Genomic DNA, 19387 nt, shown 5'->3' with positions numbered 1-19387 from the left:
TTACTTTGTAAGATGGGAAAATGTATTCGTGGATCAGAAAACAGTGCGGGTTTGAAGACGTAATTATGGCTGCAGTAAAACTGTAAAGACAATGGGATGTGTAGTCAAACGATTGGATGATAACTGAACAAATGAGATTCTTTGTTGAGTTAAGAAAACATATAGGAACAACGTGGATGCCTATTAACTAATGAACGTTACCCTTGGGAAAGGTAGAAGGAGCTTTTACCCAGCAGTCCATATCGAATGATTGATAATGATGACTGCTATGCAAAAGTTATGTCAACTCAGAATTATTACCTAGTTATCTCTCTTTCTAGCTGCTAGTACATCGTGTTTATGTCAAGGTTTCATTATTGTTGTTGCAAGAAAATAAAAGACTGATAGCAGTGATGATGTTGATGATGATGATGATGATGGTGAAGAATCCTTTTAACATTTAACTGCACCGGGTATGAAGACATTTTTGCCCCGTTTTGATGAACTTGCTCCGTTCGTCACTGCTTGTTTTACTGCCTAGGTGGCAGAACTTCTTATCTTCATCTACTTCGTGACAATGTGGGTTATATCCGAGGCAGGGTTACTCATCTATTCAACAGGTTTGTTGATGAACTTGAAATGCTGGTAGGAGTAATACAATCTATGCAGTCCTGTTGCAAAGCTTGTACCGAAATGGGTGAATGCTCATTCAGATATACTGAAATGGTATGAGAGATATGGAAAGAACATGTTTAGAACGTATTAAGAACACTAAGGAAGCCATACCTAGAGCTGCAAACAGTTAAAAATTAAAACGCTAGATCTTAGCTTATCAACTTGAGGAATATGATTAAGAAAGTGATAACAAAGCCAAGCACAAATATCCAGTAAATATATACACTCCTGGAAATTGAAATAAGAACACCGTGAATTCATTGTCCCAGGAAGGAGAAACTTTATTGACACATTCCTGGGGTCAGATACATCACATGATCACACTGACAGAACCACAGGTACATAGACACAGGCAACAGAGCATGCACAATGTCGGCACTAGTACAGTGTATATCCACCTTTCGCAGCAATGGAGGCTGCTATTCTCCCATGGAGACGATCGTAGAGATGCTGGATGTAGTCCTGTGGAACGGCTTGCCATGCCATTTCCACCTGGCGCCTCAGTTGGACCAGTGTTCGTGCTGGACGTGCAGACCGCGTGAGACGACGCTTCATCCAGTCCCAAACATGCTCAGTGGGGAACAGATCCGAAGATCTTGCTGGCCAGGGTAGTTGACTTACACCTTCTAGAGCACGTTGGGTGGCACGGGATACATGCGGACGTGCATTGTCCTGTTGGAACAGCAAGTTCCCTTGCCGGTCTAGGAATGGTAGAACGATGGGTTCGATGACGGTTTGGATGTACCGTGCACTATTCAGTGTCCCCTCGACGATCACCAGTGGTGTACGGCCAGTGTAGGAGATCGCTCCCCACACCATAATGCCGGGTGTTGGCCCTGTGTGCCTCGGTCGTATGCAGTCCTGATTGTGGCGCTCACCTGCACGGCGCCAAACACGCATACGACCATCATTGGTACCAAGGCAGAAGCGACTCTCATCGCTGAAGACGACACGTCTCCATTCGTCCCTCCATTCACGCTTGTCGCGACACCACTGGAGGCGGGCTGCACGATGTTGGGGCGTGAGCGGAAGACGGCCTAAAGGTGTGCGGGACCATAGCCCAGCTTCATGGAGACGGTTGCGAATGGTCCTCGCCGATACCCCAGGAGCAACAGTGTCCCTAATTTGCTGGGAAGTGGCGGTGCGGTCCCCTACGGCACTGCGTAGGATCCTACGGTCTTGGCGTGCATCCGTGCGTCGCTGCGGTCCGGTCCCAGGTCGACGGGCACGTGCACCTTCCGCCGACCACTGGCGACAACATCGATGTAGTGTGGAGACCTCACGCCCCACGTGTTGAGCAATTCGGCGGTACGTCCACCCGGCCTCCCGCATGCCCACTATACGCCCTCGCTCAAAGTCCGTCAATTGCACATACGGTTCACGTCCACGCTGTCGCGGCATGCTACCAGTGTTAAAGACTGCGATGGAGCTCCGTATACCACGGCAAACTGGCTGACACTGACGGCGGCGGTGCACAAATGCTGCGCAGCTAGCGCCATTCGACGGCCAACACCGTGGTTCCTGGTGTGTCCGCTGTGCCGTGCGTGTGATCATTGCTTGTACAGCCCTGTCGCAGTGTCCGGAGCAAGTATGGTGGGTCTGACACACCGGTGTCAATGTGTTCTTTTTTCCATTTCCAGGAGTGTATATTTTATTGAGTCATCAGTCTTCTGAATGGTTTGATGCAGCCCTCCACGAACTCCTTTCCTGTGCCAACCTCTTCATCCCAGAGTAGCATTGCAACCTACGTGCCGGCCGCAGTGGCCAAGTGGTTCTGGGCGCTTCAGTCCGGAGCCGCGCGGCTGCTGCGGTCTCAGGTTCGAATCCTGCCTGGGGCATGGATGTGTTGTTGTCCTTGGTATAGTTAGGTTTAAGTAGTTCTAAGTTCTAGGGGACTGATGACCTCAGATGTTAAATCCCATAGTGCTCAGAGCCATTTAAACCTACATCCTCAGCTATTTGCTGGATGTACTCCAATCTCAGCCTTCCTCTACAGTTTTTGCCCTCTACAGCTCCCTCTAGTACCATGGAAATCATTTCCTGATGTCTTAACAGATGTCCTATCATCCCATTTCTTCTTCTTGTCACTGTTTTCCACATATTCCTTTCCTCTCCGATTCTGCATAGAACCTCCTCATTCCTCACCTTATCAGTCCACCTCATTTTCAACATTTTTCTATAGCACTACATCTCAAATGCGTCGATTCTTTTGTGTTCCAGTTTTCCCACAGTCCATGTTTACTACCAAACAATGTTGTACTCCAAACATACGTTCTCAGAAACTTTTTCTTCAAATTAAGGCCTATGTTTGATACTAGTAGACTTCCGTTGGCCAGGAATGCCCTTTTTTGCCAGTGCTAGTCTGCTTGTGATATCCTCATTGCTCCGTCCGTCACTGGTTATTTTGCTGCCTAAGAAGCAGAATTTCTTAATTTCATCTACTTCGTTACCATCAACCTTGATGTTAAGTTTCTCACTTTCTCATTTCTGCTACTTCTCATTACTTTCGTCTTTCTTCTATTTACCCTTAGTTCATATTCTGTACTCATTAGACTGTTTATTCCATTCAGCAGATCATGTAATTCTTCTTCACTCTCTTCTCAGGATAGCAATGTCATCAGCGAATCGTATCATTGATATCCTTTCACCTTGAATTTTAATTCCACACCGAACATCTCTTTTATTTCCATCATTGCTTCAGATTGAACAGTAGGGGAGAAAGACTACATCCCCATTATAACGTCCCTAACTTTTAGACGAAATTTACCCGAAGTAGTCTAACTATACCAGACACCTCGGATAATATATCGATAACTATTAAAAGATCATAGTGTGTAATTAGTATAAACAGTCGTGAAACAAGGGCACCGTCTTTTCCTTTGTGCTGTCTTCTTTTGCTCTTTTCTTTTTGCCATTGTGCTGGTCTCACTCGGTCAACTTGATTCATGTTACGCAATTAATTCTGCGGATCCGATGAAAAGATCATAGATCTTTCTTAGACTGTGACTTAATTATGTACAACTGGAATAGTTCTTAGAAAAGATAATATCAAGTGCGTGCATTTGAATATCGTGGGTTTCATATAGACGATCTTTTGTCTTAAATATTAGACTTAGTGGAATAGCGTAAGTTGACTTTCATTTCTTTGAAATATACTTTTAAAGTTTCTTCATATTTCATATATAAATCTGTCCTTCATTTACAGATTCATAATTTTGTATTTTCTTAAATACGGAACCATTTCTTTTGGTTATTATAGTTTGAGTCCGCCATTTCATGCGCCTTAGTTTTTTGTTTGTGAAGTACGATGGAACATGCATTCATTTCAGTATTACGAATTTCGATAATCGGATTAATACTAATTTATGGACGTTAAATTGTCTTACACCCTTTTTAGTCAGAGCACTTCATTATTGGTCGTCTATTCTTATTATTCCCTCTTGGCTCTTGTACATATTGTATATTACCCGTCTCTTCCTACGGCTTACTGCTATTTTTCTCACAATTTCGAACATCTTGCAGATTTTACATTGTCGAACGCTTTTTCCAGGTCGACAAATCCTATGAACGTGTCTTGATTTTTCTTTCGCCTTGCTTCCATTATTAGCCGTAACGTCAGAATTGCCTCTCTCTCGTGCCTTTACTTTTCCTAAAGCCCAACTGATCATCTAACACATCCTCAATTTTCTTTTCCATTTTTCTGTATACCGTACTTGTGAGCAACTTGGATGCACGACTTTTTAAGCTGATTGTGCGATAATTCTCGCACTTGTCGGCTGTTGCTGTCTTCGGAATCGTGTGGATGATATTTTTCCGAAAGTCAGATGGTATGTCGCCAGCCTAATAAAATACCAACTTGAAAAGTCGTTTTGTTGTCACTTCCCCAAAGATTTTAGAAATTCTGATGGAATATTATCTATCCCTTCTGCCTTATTTGATCTTAAGTCCTCCAAAGCTGTCTTAAATTCTGATTCTAATACTGGATCCCCTATCTATTCTGCATCGACTCCAGAGAAAAGTTACCACCCTTCACCACCGAAGGTTGTTTTGACTTTCCTATATGTTGAGTCAGTCCTTCCGACAATCATATATTTCTCGATTTCTTCGCATTTTTCATGCAGTCATTTCGTCTTAGCTTCCCAGCTCATACTATTTATTTCATTCATCAGCGACTTGCATTTCTGAATTCCTGAATTTCCCTAACCATTTTATACGTTGTTCTTTCTTCGTAGTTACCTTCTTTGTACCTATATTTTTATTTCCAACTTCTGTGATTGCGCTTTTCAGTGATATCCATTCCTCTTTAACTGTACTGACTACTGTTTTTTGTTACTGCATCTACAGTCTTAGGCAACCTTCAAGCGTATCTCGCCATTCCCCCGTACTTCCGTATCCCAATTTTTTTGCCTTTTGATTCTTCCTGACTTATCTTTTAAACTTCAGCCTACCCTTCATCACTACTACATTGCGACCAGAGTCTATATCTGCTCCTAGGTAAGCATTACATTACAGCATCAGATTTCGGAATCCTTGTCTGACCATGATGTAATCTAACTGAAATCTTCTCGTATCAACCTCCCTTTTCCATGTATACCTCCTCATCTTCAAGAATCACAAGATGAGGAGGTATACATGGAAAGTATTCGCTATTACTAGCTGAGACTTCTCGCAGAACTCAATTAGTCTCCCTCCTCTCTCATTCCTTGTTCCAAGCCCATATTCTCCTGTAACCCTTTCTTCTACTCCTTCCCACACAACTGCATTCCAATATCCCATGACTGTTAGAATTTCATCTCACTTTACGTACTGTATTACTTTTTCAATATCTCATATACTTTCTCTGTCTTTTCATCTTCAGCTTGCGATATCGGCATGTATACCTGAACTATCGTTGTCAGTGTTGATTTGCTGCCGATTCTGGTAAGCGCAACCATATCACTGAACTGTTCACAGTAACACACACTTTGCCCTACTTTCCTATTCATAACGAATCCTACTGCTGTGACACCATTTTCCGCTGCTGTTGATGTCACCGTCTACTCATCTGACCAGAAATCCTAGTCTTCTTTCCATGTCACTTCACTGACCTCTACCATATCTAGATTGAGCCTGTGCATTTCTCTTTTCAGATTTTCTAGCTTCCCTACCAATTTTCTGACATTCCATGCCCCAACCCTTAGAACGTTATCCTTTCTATGGTCATTCATGCTTTTTCTCATGGTCACCTTCCCATTGGCAGTCCCCTCCCAGAGACCCGAATGAGAGACTGTTCCGGAATCTTGTACCAATGGAGAGATCAACGTTATACTTTTTCAGTCAGAGGCTACAAGTTCTGTGGATACACGTCATGTGTCTTCAATACAATGGTTTCCATTACCTTCTGCCTCCTCATGCCGTCGATCATTGATGATTCTTCCGCTATTAGGAGCGGTTTTCTACCCCTAGGACAAGAGAGTGCCCTGAACCTCTGTCCGTTTCTCCGCCCCCTTTGACAACTCCGTTGGCAGAATGAGTGGCGACTTCTTATGCCGGATGTCGTCGGCCACCTACGCCGATTATTAATCAAAAGCCGGCCAGGGTGGCCGAGCGGTTCTATGCATTTCAGTCTGGAACCGCGCGACCGCTATGGTCGCAGGTTCGAATCCTGCCACGGGCATGGATGTATGTGATCTCATTAGGTTAGTTAGGTTTAAGTAGTTCTAAGTTCTAGGGGACGGAAGTTAAGTCCCATAGTGCTCAGAGCCATTTGAACCTTTAATCAAAATTTAAGCGGTGGCGGGTTCCGAACTCGGGACCGAGGACGTTTTGATTGCTGATCAAAGACGCTACCCCAGACCACGGGTGTCGTAAAGATAAATATTCAAAATTATGACCACTTATGTAATATAATGTTAACTACCTGTGTCTGTGTAACACCACGTTTTCTAACTTCATCTCATTGGATGACGCTTGTATCTAGGAAAAAAAATAGGATACAACCAAATGACAACAATTTTATGTATCCTCAGGTATGTGTCCCACACAACGTAACTAAGTTATAGCTTGGCACTTTCTAAGATAACAATACGAAATACGTAAGTATCACAATACGAGACAACCCCATGTGTAATTTCTAAGTAACAGTCACCTTAATTTACGAAAAGAAACTGCGGCGAACTGTCTTAATCTGCAGGGTACCGTTTTCCATACAAAAAAGGGTCTTATTATCTTTGGTAGAACTGATCCGGTTATATTAGATTGGTACGTAAGTCCGTAGCGTTTTTGTTTAGCATGTTGGTATTCAGACTGCTATGGGTTGGTTTATCAAATTGGCTCTGAGCACTATGGGACTTAACTTCTGAGGTCATCAGTACCCTAGAACTTAGAACTACCTAAACCTAACTAACCTAAAGACATCACACACATACATGCCCGAGGCAGGATTCGAACCTGCGACCGTAACAGTCGTGCGGTTCCAGACTGTAGCGCCTAGAACCGCTCGGTCACCCCGGCGGGCTGGTTGTTTATTGTCATCTTTATTTGTAGTTTACCGCTACTATTCGAATTTAAATATTGTTAGTTCGTCCTTTGGAGATGGTGAGTGGAGCTATGGACGCCAGTAAATGAAGCACCAGTGGAGAAATCGGAACATTTAAGACATATTTTTCTGTTAGAGCTCAGTAGAGGGGCGACAGCAGCGGAGGCAGCCAGATACATTTGTGTATTGTATGGGGATACTGCAACTGGACAGAGCACGGCAATAAAATGGTTTTCTCATTGTAAGAAGGATCGTTTTCACATTACTGACTCTCCATGATAATATGTTCGGGGTCTGATGAAGCTCGTTTAAATGCATTCATTCACAAGGATCCACATCAGTGTACTAGAGAACTGGAAAATGGTTCGTGAACAACACCGACCATTTCTATCCTGTATGGTTACTAGTGATGAGACATGGTGTCTTTATGCCAATACAAGGAAAAGACGAAACGGTGAGCTCAAAGAAAGCAACAACAATCCGTACACTGACTTGCGCTGATCTACAGAAGATGATGCTATGCATCTGGTGGAGCAGCAACAGTGTGATGTCCTACAAATTTCTTCCCGCGAGGTGCAAACACCACTGCTGGCGTTTATTGTCAACAACTGAGACGTCTTGCACACGCAATCCAAGAACAACGGCCAGTAAAACTGCGTCAAGTGTTACGGTACTCCACATATCGCCCGCCCGCATTCTGCGAGACTAACAAGAAACACGGGAGTTGGGTTGGGGAGTCATTCCGTACCCACCTTATTCATCTGTTCTTGTGCCCTGAGATTTTCTTTTCCGCTCTCTATCGAACAATCTTCAATGAACTTCCTTTACGGATGAAAATGGGTTCCGAACACGGCTCGTCAAGTGTTACGGTACTCCACATATCGCCCTCCCGCACTCTGCGAGACTAACAAAAAACACGGGAGTTGGGTTGGGAAGTCATTCCGTACCCACCTTATTCATCTGTTCTTGTGCCCTGAGATTTTCTTTTCCGCCCTCTATCGAACAATCTTGAATGAACTTCCTTTACGGATGAAAATGGGTTCCGAACACGGCTCGTCAAGTGTTACGGTACTCCACATATCGCCCGCCTCCATTCTGCGAGACTAAAAAAAACACGGGAGTAGGGTTGGGAAGTCATTCCGTACCCACCTTATTCATTTGTTGTTGTGCCCTGAGATTTTCTTTTCCGCTCTCTATCGAACAATCTTGAATGAAATTCCTTTACGGATGAAAATGGGTTCCGAACACGGCTCGTCAAGTGTTACGGTACTCCACATATCGCCCGCCTCCATTCTGCGAGACTAACAAAAAACACGGGAGTTGGGTTGGGAAGTCATTCCGTACCCACCTTATTCATCTGTTCTTGTGCCCTGAGATTTTCTTTTCCACTGAGATTTTCTTTTCCACTCTCTATCGAACAATCTTGAATGAACTTCCTTTACGAATGAAAATCGGGGTTCCGAACACAGCTCGTCAAGTGTTACGGTACTCCACATATCGCCCGCCCGCATTCTGCGAGACTAACAAAAAACACGTGAGTTGGGTTGGGAAGTCATTCCGTACCCACCTTATTCATCTGTTCTTGTGCCCTGAGATTTTCTTTTCCGCTCTCTATCAAACAATCTTGAATGAACTTCCTTTACGGATGAAAATGGGTTCCGAACACGGCTCGTCAAGTGTTACGGTACTCCACATATCACCCGCCCGTATTCTGCGAGACTAACAAAAAACACAGGAGTTGTGTTGGGAAGTCATTCCGTACCCACCTTATTCATCTGTTCTTGTGCCGTGAGATTTTCTTTTCCGCTCTCAATCGAACAATCTTGAATGAACTCCCTTTACGGATGAAAATGGATTCCTAACACGGCTCGTCAAGTGTTACGGTACTCCACATATCGCACGCCTCCATTCTGCGAGACTAACAAAAAACACGGGAATTGGGTTGGGAAGTCATTCCGTACCCACCTTATTCATCTGTTCTTGTGCCCTGAGATTTTCTTTTCCGCTCTCTATCGAACAATCTTGAATGACCTTCCTTTACGGATGAAAATGGGTTCCGAACACGGCTCATCAAGTGTTACGGTACTCCACATATCGCCCGCCAGCATTATGCGAGACTAACAAAAAACATGTGAGTTGGGTTGGGAAGTCATTCCGTACCTACCTTATTCATCTTTTCTTGTGCCCTGAGATTTTCTTTTCCACTCTCTATCGAACAATCTTGAATGAACTTCCTTTACGGATGAAAATCGGGGTTCCGAACACAGCTCGTCAAGTGTTACGGTACTCCACATATCGCCCGCCCGCATTCTGCGAGACTAACAAAAAACACGTGAGTTGGGTTGGGAAGTCATTCCGTACCCACCTTATTCATCTGTTCTTGTGCCCTGAGATTTTCTTTTCCGCTCTCAATCGAACAATCTTGAATGAACTTCCTTTACGGATGAAAATGGATTCCTAACACGGCTCGTCAAGTGTTACGGTACTCCACATATCGCACGCCTCCATTCTGCGAGACTAACAAAAAACACGGGAAGTGGGTTGGGAAGTCATTCCGTACCCACCTTATTCATCTGTTCTTGTGCCCTGAGATTTTCTTTTCCGCTCTCTATCGAACAATCTTGAATGACCTCCCTTTACGGATGAAAATGGGTTCCGAACACGGCTCATCAAGTGTTACGGTACTCCACATATCGCCCGCCCGCATTATGCGAGACTAACAAAAAACATGTGAGTTGGGTTGGAAAGTCATTCTGTACCCACCTTATTCATCTGTTCTTGTGCCCTGAGATTTTCTTTTCCGCCCTCTATCGAACAATCTTGAATGAACTTCCTTTACGGATGAAAATGGGTTCCGAACACGGCTCGTCAAGTGTTACGGTACTCCACATATCGCCCGCCTCCATTCTGCGAGACTAAAAAAAACACGGGAGTAGGGTTGGGAAGTCATTCCGTACCCACCTTATTCATCTGTTGTTGTGCCCTGAGATTTTCTTTTCCGCTCTCTATCGAACAATCTTGAATGAACTTCCTTTACGGATGAAAATGGGTTCCGAACACGGCTCGTCAAGTGTTACGGTACTCCACATATCGCCCGCCTCCATTCTGCGAGACTAACAAAAAACACGGGAGTTGGGTTGGGAAGTCATTCCGTACCCACCTTATTCATCTGTTCTTGTGCCCTGAGATTTTCTTTTCCACTGAGATTTTCTTTTCCACTCTCTATCGAACAATCTTGAATGAACTTCCTTTACGAATGAAAATCGGGGTTCCGAACACAGCTCGTCAAGTGTTACGGTACTCCACATATCGCCCGCCCGCATTCTGCGAGACTAACAAAAAACACGTGAGTTGGGTTGGGAAGTCATTCCGTACCCACCTTATTCATCTGTTCTTGTGCCCTGAGATTTTCTTTTCCGCTCTCTATCAAACAATCTTGAATGAACTTCCTTTACGGATGAAAATGGGTTCCGAACACGGCTCGTCAAGTGTTACGGTACTCCACATATCACCCGCCCGTATTCTGCGAGACTAACAAAAAACACAGGAGTTGGGTTGGGAAGTCATTCCGTACCCACCTTATTCATCTGTTCTTGTGCCGTGAGATTTTCTTTTCCGCTCTCAATCGAACAATCTTGAATGAACTCCCTTTACGGATGAAAATGGATTCCTAACACGGCTCGTCAAGTGTTACGGTACTCCACATATCGCACGCCTCCATTCTGCGAGACTAACAAAAAACACGGGAATTGGGTTGGGAAGTCATTCCGTACCCACCTTATTCATCTGTTCTTGTGCCCTGAGATTTTCTTTTCCGCTCTCTATCGAACAATCTTGAATGACCTTCCTTTACGGATGAAAATGGGTTCCGAACACGGCTCATCAAGTGTTACGGTACTCCACATATCGCCCGCCAGCATTATGCGAGACTAACAAAAAACATGTGAGTTGGGTTGGGAAGTCATTCCGTACCTACCTTATTCATCTTTTCTTGTGCCCTGAGATTTTCTTTTCCACTCTCTATCGAACAATCTTGAATGAACTTCCTTTACGGATGAAAATCGGGGTTCCGAACACAGCTCGTCAAGTGTTACGGTACTCCACATATCGCCCGCCCGCATTCTGCGAGACTAACAAAAAACACGTGAGTTGGGTTGGGAAGTCATTCCGTACCCACCTTATTCATCTGTTCTTGTGCCCTGAGATTTTCTTTTCCGCTCTCAATCGAACAATCTTGAATGAACTTCCTTTACGGATGAAAATGGATTCCTAACACGGCTCGTCAAGTGTTACGGTACTCCACATATCGCACGCCTCCATTCTGCGAGACTAACAAAAAACACGGGAAGTGGGTTGGGAAGTCATTCCGTACCCACCTTATTCATCTGTTCTTGTGCCCTGAGATTTTCTTTTCCGCTCTCTATCGAACAATCTTGAATGACCTTCCTTTACGGATGAAAATGGGTTCCGAACACGGCTCATCAAGTGTTATGGTACTCCACATATCGCCCGCCCGCATTATGCGAGACTAACAAAAAACATGTGAGTTGGGTTGGAAAGTCATTCTGTACCCACCTTATTCATCTGTTCTTGGGCCCTGAGATTTTCTTTTCCACTCTCTATCGAACAACCTTGAATAAACTTCCTTTACGAATGAAAATGGGTTCCGAACACGGCTCGTCATGTGTTACGGTACTCCACATATCGCCCACCCGCATTCTGCGAGATTAACAAAAAACACAGGAGTTGGGTTGGGAAGTCATTCCATACCCACCTTATTCATCTGTTCTTGTGCCCTGAGATTTTCTTTTCGGCTCTCTATCGAACAATCTTCAATGAACTTCCTTTACGGATGAAAATGGGTTCCGAACACGGCTCGTCAAGTGTTACGGTACTCCACATATCGCCCGCCCGCATTCTGCGAGACTAACAAAAAACACGTGTGTTGGGTCGGGAAGTCATTCCGTACCCACCTTAACCATCTGTTCTTGTGCCCTGAGATTTTCTTTTCCGCTCTCTATCGAACAATCTTGAATGAACTTCCTTTGCGGATGAAAATGGGTTCCGAACACGGCTCGTCAAGTGTTACGGTACTCCACGTATCGCCCGCCCGCATTACGCGAGACTGACAAAAAAAACAAGGAGTTTTGTTGGGAAGTCATTCCGTACCCACCTTATTCATCTGTTCTTGTGCCGTGAGATTTTCTTTTCCGCTCTCTATCGAACAATCTTGAATGAACTTCCTTTGCGGATGAAAATGAGTTCCGAACACGGCTCGTCAAGTGTTACGGTACTCCACATATTGCCCGCCCGCATTATGCGAGACTAACAAAAAACGCAGGAGTTGGGTTGGGAAGTCATTCCGTACCCACCTTATTCATCTGTTCTTGTGCCCTGAGATTTTCTTTTCCGCTCTCTATCGAACAATCTTGAATGAACTTCCTTTACGGATGAAAATGGGTTCCGAAGATGGCTCGTCAAGTGTTATAGTACCCCACATATCGCCCGCCCGCATTCTGCGAGACTAACAAAAAACATGTGAGTTGGGTTGGAAAGTCATTCCGTACCTACCTTATTAATCTGTTCTTGTGCCCTGAGATTTTCTTCTCCGCTCTCTATCGAACAATCTTCAATGAACTTCCTTTACGGATGAAAATGGGTTCCGAACACGGCTCGTCAAGTGTTACGGTACTCCACATATCGCCCGCCCGCATTCTGCGAGACTAACAAAAAATACAGGATTTGGGTTGGGAAGTCATTCCGTACCCACCTTATTCATCTGTTCTTGTGCCGTGAGATTTTCTTTTCCGCTATCTATCGAACAATCTTGAATGAACTTCCTTTACGGATGAAAATGGGATCCGAACATGGCTCGTCAAGTGTTACGGTACTCCACATATCGCCCGCCCGCATTCTGCGAGACTAAAAAAAACACAGGAGTTGGGTTGGGAAGTCAATCCCTACCCACTTTATTCAGCTGTTCTTGTTCCCTGAGATTTTCTTTTCCGCTCTCTATCGAACAATCTTGAATGAACTTCCTTTACGGATGAAAATGGGTTCCGAACACGGCTCGTCAAGTGTTACGGTACTCCACATATCACCTGCCCGCATTCTGCGAGACTAACAAAAAACACAGGATTTGGGTTGGGAAGTCATTCCGTACCCACCTTATTCATCTGTTCTTGTGCCCTGAGATTTTCTTTTCTGCTCACTATCGAACAATCTTGAATGAACTTCCTTTACAGATAAAAATGGGTTCGGAACATGGCTCGTCAAGTGTTACGGTACTCCACATATCGCCCGCCCGCATTCTGCGAGACTAACAAAAAACACAGGAGTTGGGTTGGGAAGTCACTCCGTACCCACCATATTCATCTGTTCTTGTGGCCTGAGATTTTCTTTTCAACTCTCTATCGAACAATCTTGAATGAACTTCCTTTACGGATGAAAATCGGGGTTCCGAACACAGCTCGTCAAGTGTTACGGTACTCCACATATCGCCCGCCCGCATTCTGCGAGACTAACAAAAAACACGTGAGTTCGGTTGGGAAGTCATTCCGTACCCACCTTATTCATCTGTTCTTGTGCCCTGAGATTTTCTTTTCCGCTCTCAATCGAACAATCTTGAATGAACTTCCTTTATGGATGAAAATGGATTCCTAACACGGCTCGTCAAGTGTTACGGTACTCCACATATCGCACGCCTCCATTCTGCGAGACTAACAAAAAACACGGGAATTGGGTTGGGAAGTCATTCCGTACCCACCTTATTCATCTGTTCTTGTGCCCTGAGATTTTCTTTTCCGCTCTCTATCGAACAATCTTGAATGACCTTCCTTTACGGATGAAAATGGGTTCCGAACACGGCTCATCAAGTGTTACGGTACTCCACATATCGCCCGCCCGCATTATGAGAGACTAACAAAAAACATGTGAGTTGGGTTGGAAAGTCATTCCATACCTACCTTATTCATCTTTTCTTGTGCCCTGAGATTTTCTTTTCCGCTCTCTATCAAACAATCTTGAATGAACTTCCTTTACAGATAAAAATGGGTTCGGAACACGGCTCGTCAAGTGTTACGGTACCTCACATATCGCCCGCTCGCATTCTGCGAGACTAACAAAAAACACAGGAGTTGGGTTGGGAAGTCATTCTGTACCCACCTTATTCATCTGTTCTTGTGCCCTGAGATTTTCTTTTCCACTCTCTATCGAACAACCTTGAATGAACTTCCTTTACGAATGAAAATGGGTTCCGAACACGGCTCGTCATGTGTTACGGTACTCCACATATCGCCCACCCGCATTCTGCGAGACTAACAAAAAACACAGGAGTTGGGTTGGGAAGTCATTCCATACCCACCTTATTCATCTGTTCTTGTGCCCTGAGATTTTCTTTTCCGCTCTCTATCGAACAATCTTCAATGAACTTCCTTTACGGATGAAAATGGGTTCCGAACACGGCTCGTCAAGTGTTACGGTACTCCACATATCGCCCGCCCGCATTCTGCGAGACTAACAAAAAATACAGGATTTGGGTTGGGAAGTCATTCCGTACCCACCTTATTCATCTGTTCTTGTGCCGTGAGATTTTCTTTTCCGCTATCTATCGAACAATCTTGAATGAACTTCCTTTACGGATGAAAATGGGATCCGAACATGGCTCGTCAAGTGTTACGGTACTCCACATATCGCCCGCCCGCATTCTGCGAGACTAAAAAAAAACACAGGAGTTGGGTTGGGAAGTCAATCCATACCCACTTTATTCATCTGTTCTTGTTCCCTGAGATTTTCTTTTCCGCTCTCTATCGAACAATCTTGAATGAACTTCCTTTACGGATGAAAATGGGTTCCGAACACGGCTCGTCAAGTGTTACGGTACTCCACATATCACCTGCCCGCATTCTGCGAGACTAACAAAAAACACAGGATTTGGGTTGGGAAGTCATTCCGTACCCACTTTATTCATCTGTTCTTGTGCCCTAAGATTTTCTCTTCCACTCTCTATCGAACAATCTTGAATGATCTTCCTTTACGGATGAAAATGGGTTTCGAACACGGCTCGTCAAGTGTTACGGTACTCCACATATCGCCCACCCGCATTCTGCGAGACTAACAAAAAACACAGGAGTTGGGTTGGGAAGTCAATCCGTACCCACCTTATTCATCTGTTCTTGTGCCCTGAGTTTTTCTTTTCCGCTCTCTATCGAACAATCTTGAATGAACTTCCTTAACGGATGAAAATGGGATCCGAACACGGCTCGTCAAGTGTTATGGTACTCCACATATCGCCCGCCCGCATTCTGCGAGACTAACAAAAAACACGTGAGTTGGGTTGGGAAGTCATTCCGTACCCACCTTATTCATCTGTTCTTGTGCCCTGAGATTTTCTTTTCCGCTCTCTATCGAACAATCTTGAATGAACTTCCTTTACGGATGAAAATAGGTTCCGAACACGGCTCGTCAAGTGTTACGGTATTCTACATATCGCCCGCCCGCATTCTGCGAGACTAACAAAAAACACAGGAGTTGGGTTGGGAAGTCATTCCGTACCCACCTTATTCATCTGTTCTTGTGCCCTGAGATTTTCTTTTCCGCTCTCTATCGAACAATCTTGAATGACCTTCCTTTACGGATGAAAATGGGTTCCGAACACGGCTCATCAAGTGTTACGGTACTCCACATATCGCCCGCCAGCATTATGCGAGACTAACAAAAAACATGTGAGTTGGGTTGGGAAGTCATTCCGTACCTACCTTATTCATCTTTTCTTGTGCCCTGAGATTTTCTTTTCCACTCTCTATCGAACAATCTTGAATGAACTTCCTTTACGGATGAAAATCGGGGTTCCGAACACAGCTCGTCAAGTGTTACGGTACTCCACATATCGCCCGCCCGCATTCTGCGAGACTAACAAAAAACACGTGAGTTGGGTTGGGAAGTCATTCCGTACCCACCTTATTCATCTGTTCTTGTGCCCTGAGATTTTCTTTTCCGCTCTCAATCGAACAATCTTGAATGAACTTCCTTTACGGATGAAAATGGATTCCTAACACGGCTCGTCAAGTGTTACGGTACTCCACATATCGCACGCCTCCATTCTGCGAGACTAACAAAAAACACGGGAAGTGGGTTGGGAAGTCATTCCGTACCCACCTTATTCATCTGTTCTTGTGCCCTGAGATTTTCTTTTCCGCTCTCTATCGAACAATCTTGAATGACCTTCCTTTACGGATGAAAATGGGTTCCGAACACGGCTCATCAAGTGTTACGGTACTCCACATATCGCCCGCCCGCATTATGCGAGACTAACAAAAAACATGTGAGTTGGGTTGGAAAGTCATTCTGTACCCACCTTATTCATCTGTTCTTGTGCCCTGAGATTTTCTTTTCCGCCCTCTATCGAACAATCTTGAATGAACTTCCTTTACGGATGAAAATGGGTTCCGAACACGGCTCGTCAAGTGTTACGGTACTCCACATATCGCCCGCCTCCATTCTGCGAGACTAAAAAAAACACGGGAGTAGGGTTGGGAAGTCATTCCGTACCCACCTTATTCATCTGTTGTTGTGCCCTGAGATTTTCTTTTCCGCTCTCTATCGAACAATCTTGAATGAACTTCCTTTACGGATGAAAATGGGTTCCGAACACGGCTCGTCAAGTGTTACGGTACTCCACATATCGCCCGCCTCCATTCTGCGAGACTAACAAAAAACACGGGAGTTGGGTTGGGAAGTCATTCCGTACCCACCTTATTCATCTGTTCTTGTGCCCTGAGATTTTCTTTTCCACTGAGATTTTTTTTTCCACTCTTTATCGAACAATCTTGAATGAACTTCCTTTACGAATGAAAATCGGGGTTCCGAACACAGCTCGTCAAGTGTTACGGTACTCCACATATCGCCCGCCCGCATTCTGCGAGACTAACAAAAAACACGTGAGTTGGGTTGGGAAGTCATTCCGTACCCACCTTATTCATCTGTTCTTGTGCCCTGAGATTTTCTTTTCCGCTCTCTATCAAACAATCTTGAATGAACTTCCTTTACGGATGAAAATGGGTTCCGAACACGGCTCGTCAAGTGTTACGGTACTCCACATATCACCCGCCCGTATTCTGCGAGACTAACAAAAAACACAGGAGTTGGGTTGGGAAGTCATTCCGTACCCACCTTATTCATCTGTTCTTGTGCCGTGAGATTTTCTTTTCCGTTCTCAATCGAACAATCTTGAATGAACTCCCTTTACGGATGAAAATGGATTCCTAACACGGCTCGTCAAGTGTTACGGTACTCCACATATCGCACGCCTCCATTCTGCGAGACTAACAAAAAACACGGGAATTGGGTTGGGAAGTCATTCCGTACCCACCTTATTCATCTGTTCTTGTGCCCTGAGATTTTCTTTTCCGCTCTCTATCGAACAATCTTGAATGACCTTCCTTTACGGATGAAAATGGGTTCCGAACACGGCTCATCAAGTGTTACGGTACTCCACATATCGCCCGCCAGCATTATGCGAGACTAACAAAAAACATGTGAGTTGGGTTGGGAAGTCATTCCGTACCTACCTTATTCATCTTTTCTTGTGCCCTGAGATTTTCTTTTCCACTCTCTATCGAACAATCTTGAATGAACTTCCTTTACGGATGAAAATCGGGGTTCCGAACACAGCTCGTCAAGTGTTACGGTACTCCACATATCGCCCGCCCGCATTCTGCGAGACTAACAAAAAACACGTGAGTTGGGTTGGGAAGTCATTCCGTACCCACCTTATTCATCTGTTCTTGTGCCCTGAGATTTTCTTTTCCGCTCTCAATCGAACAATCTTGAATGAACTTCCTTTACGGATGAAAATGGATTCCTAACACGGCTCGTCAAGTGTTACGGTACTCCACATATCGCACGCCTCCATTCTGCGAGACTAACAAAAAACACGGGAAGTGGGTTGGGAAGTCATTCCGTACCCACCTTATTCATCTGTTCTTGTGCCCTGAGATTTTCTTTTCCGCTCTCTATCGAACAATCTTGAATGACCTTCCTTTACGGATGAAAATGGGTTCCGAACACGGCTCATCAAGTGTTACGGTACTCCACATATCGCCCGCCCGCATTATGCGAGACTAACAAAAAACATGTGAGTTGGGTTGGAAAGTCATTCTGTACCCACCTTATTCATCTGTTCTTGGGCCCTGAGATTTTCTTTTCCGCTCTCTATCGAACAATCTTCAATGAACTTCCTTTACGGATGAAAATGGGTTCCGAACACGGCTCGTCAAGTGTTACGGTACTCCACATATCGCCCGCCCGCATTCTGCGAGACTAACAAAAAACACGTGTGTTGGGTCGGGAAGTCATTCCGTACCCACCTTAACCATCTGTTCTTGTGCCCTGAGATTTTCTTTTCCGCTCTCTATCGAACAATCTTGAATGAACTTCCTTTGCGGATGAAAATGGGTTCCGAACACGGCTCGTCAAGTGTTACGGTACTCCACGTATCGCCCGCCCGCATTATGCGAGACTGACAAAAAAAACAGGAGTTTTGTTGGGAAGTCATTCCGTACCCACCTTATTCATCTGTTCTTGTGCCGTGAGATTTTCTTTTCCGCTCTCTATCGAACAATCTTGAATGAACTTCCTTTGCGGATGAAAATGAGTTCCGAACACGGCTCGTCAAGTGTTACGGTACTCCACATATTGCCCGCCCGCATTATGCGAGACTAACAAAAAACGCAGGAGTTGGGTTGGGAAGTCATTCCGTACCCACCTTATTCATCTGTTCTTGTGCCCTGAGATTTTCTTTTCCGCTCTCTATCGAACAATCTTGAATGAACTTCCTTTACGGATGAAAATGGGTTCCGAAGATGGCTCGTCAAGTGTTATAGTACCCCACATATCGCCCGCCCGCATTCTGCGAGACTAACAAAAAACATGTGAGTTGGGTTGGAAAGTCATTCCGTACCTACCTTATTAATCTGTTCTTGTGCCCTGAGATTTTCTTTTCCGCTCTCTATCGAACAATCTTCAATGAACTTCCTTTACGGATGAAAATGGGTTCCGAACACGGCTCGTCAAGTGTTACGGTACTCCACATATCGCCCGCCCGCATTCTGCGAGACTAACAAAAAATACAGGATTTGGGTTGGGAAGTCATTCCGTACCCACCTTATTCATCTGTTCTTGTGCCGTGAGATTTTCTTTTCCGCTATCTATCGAACA

This window comes from Schistocerca gregaria, chromosome 3 (genome assembly GCF_023897955.1).
Source record: "Schistocerca gregaria isolate iqSchGreg1 chromosome 3, iqSchGreg1.2, whole genome shotgun sequence".
Taxonomy (NCBI): Eukaryota; Metazoa; Arthropoda; class Insecta; order Orthoptera; family Acrididae; genus Schistocerca; species Schistocerca gregaria.
Note: the sequence above shows the minus strand (reverse complement) of the source record.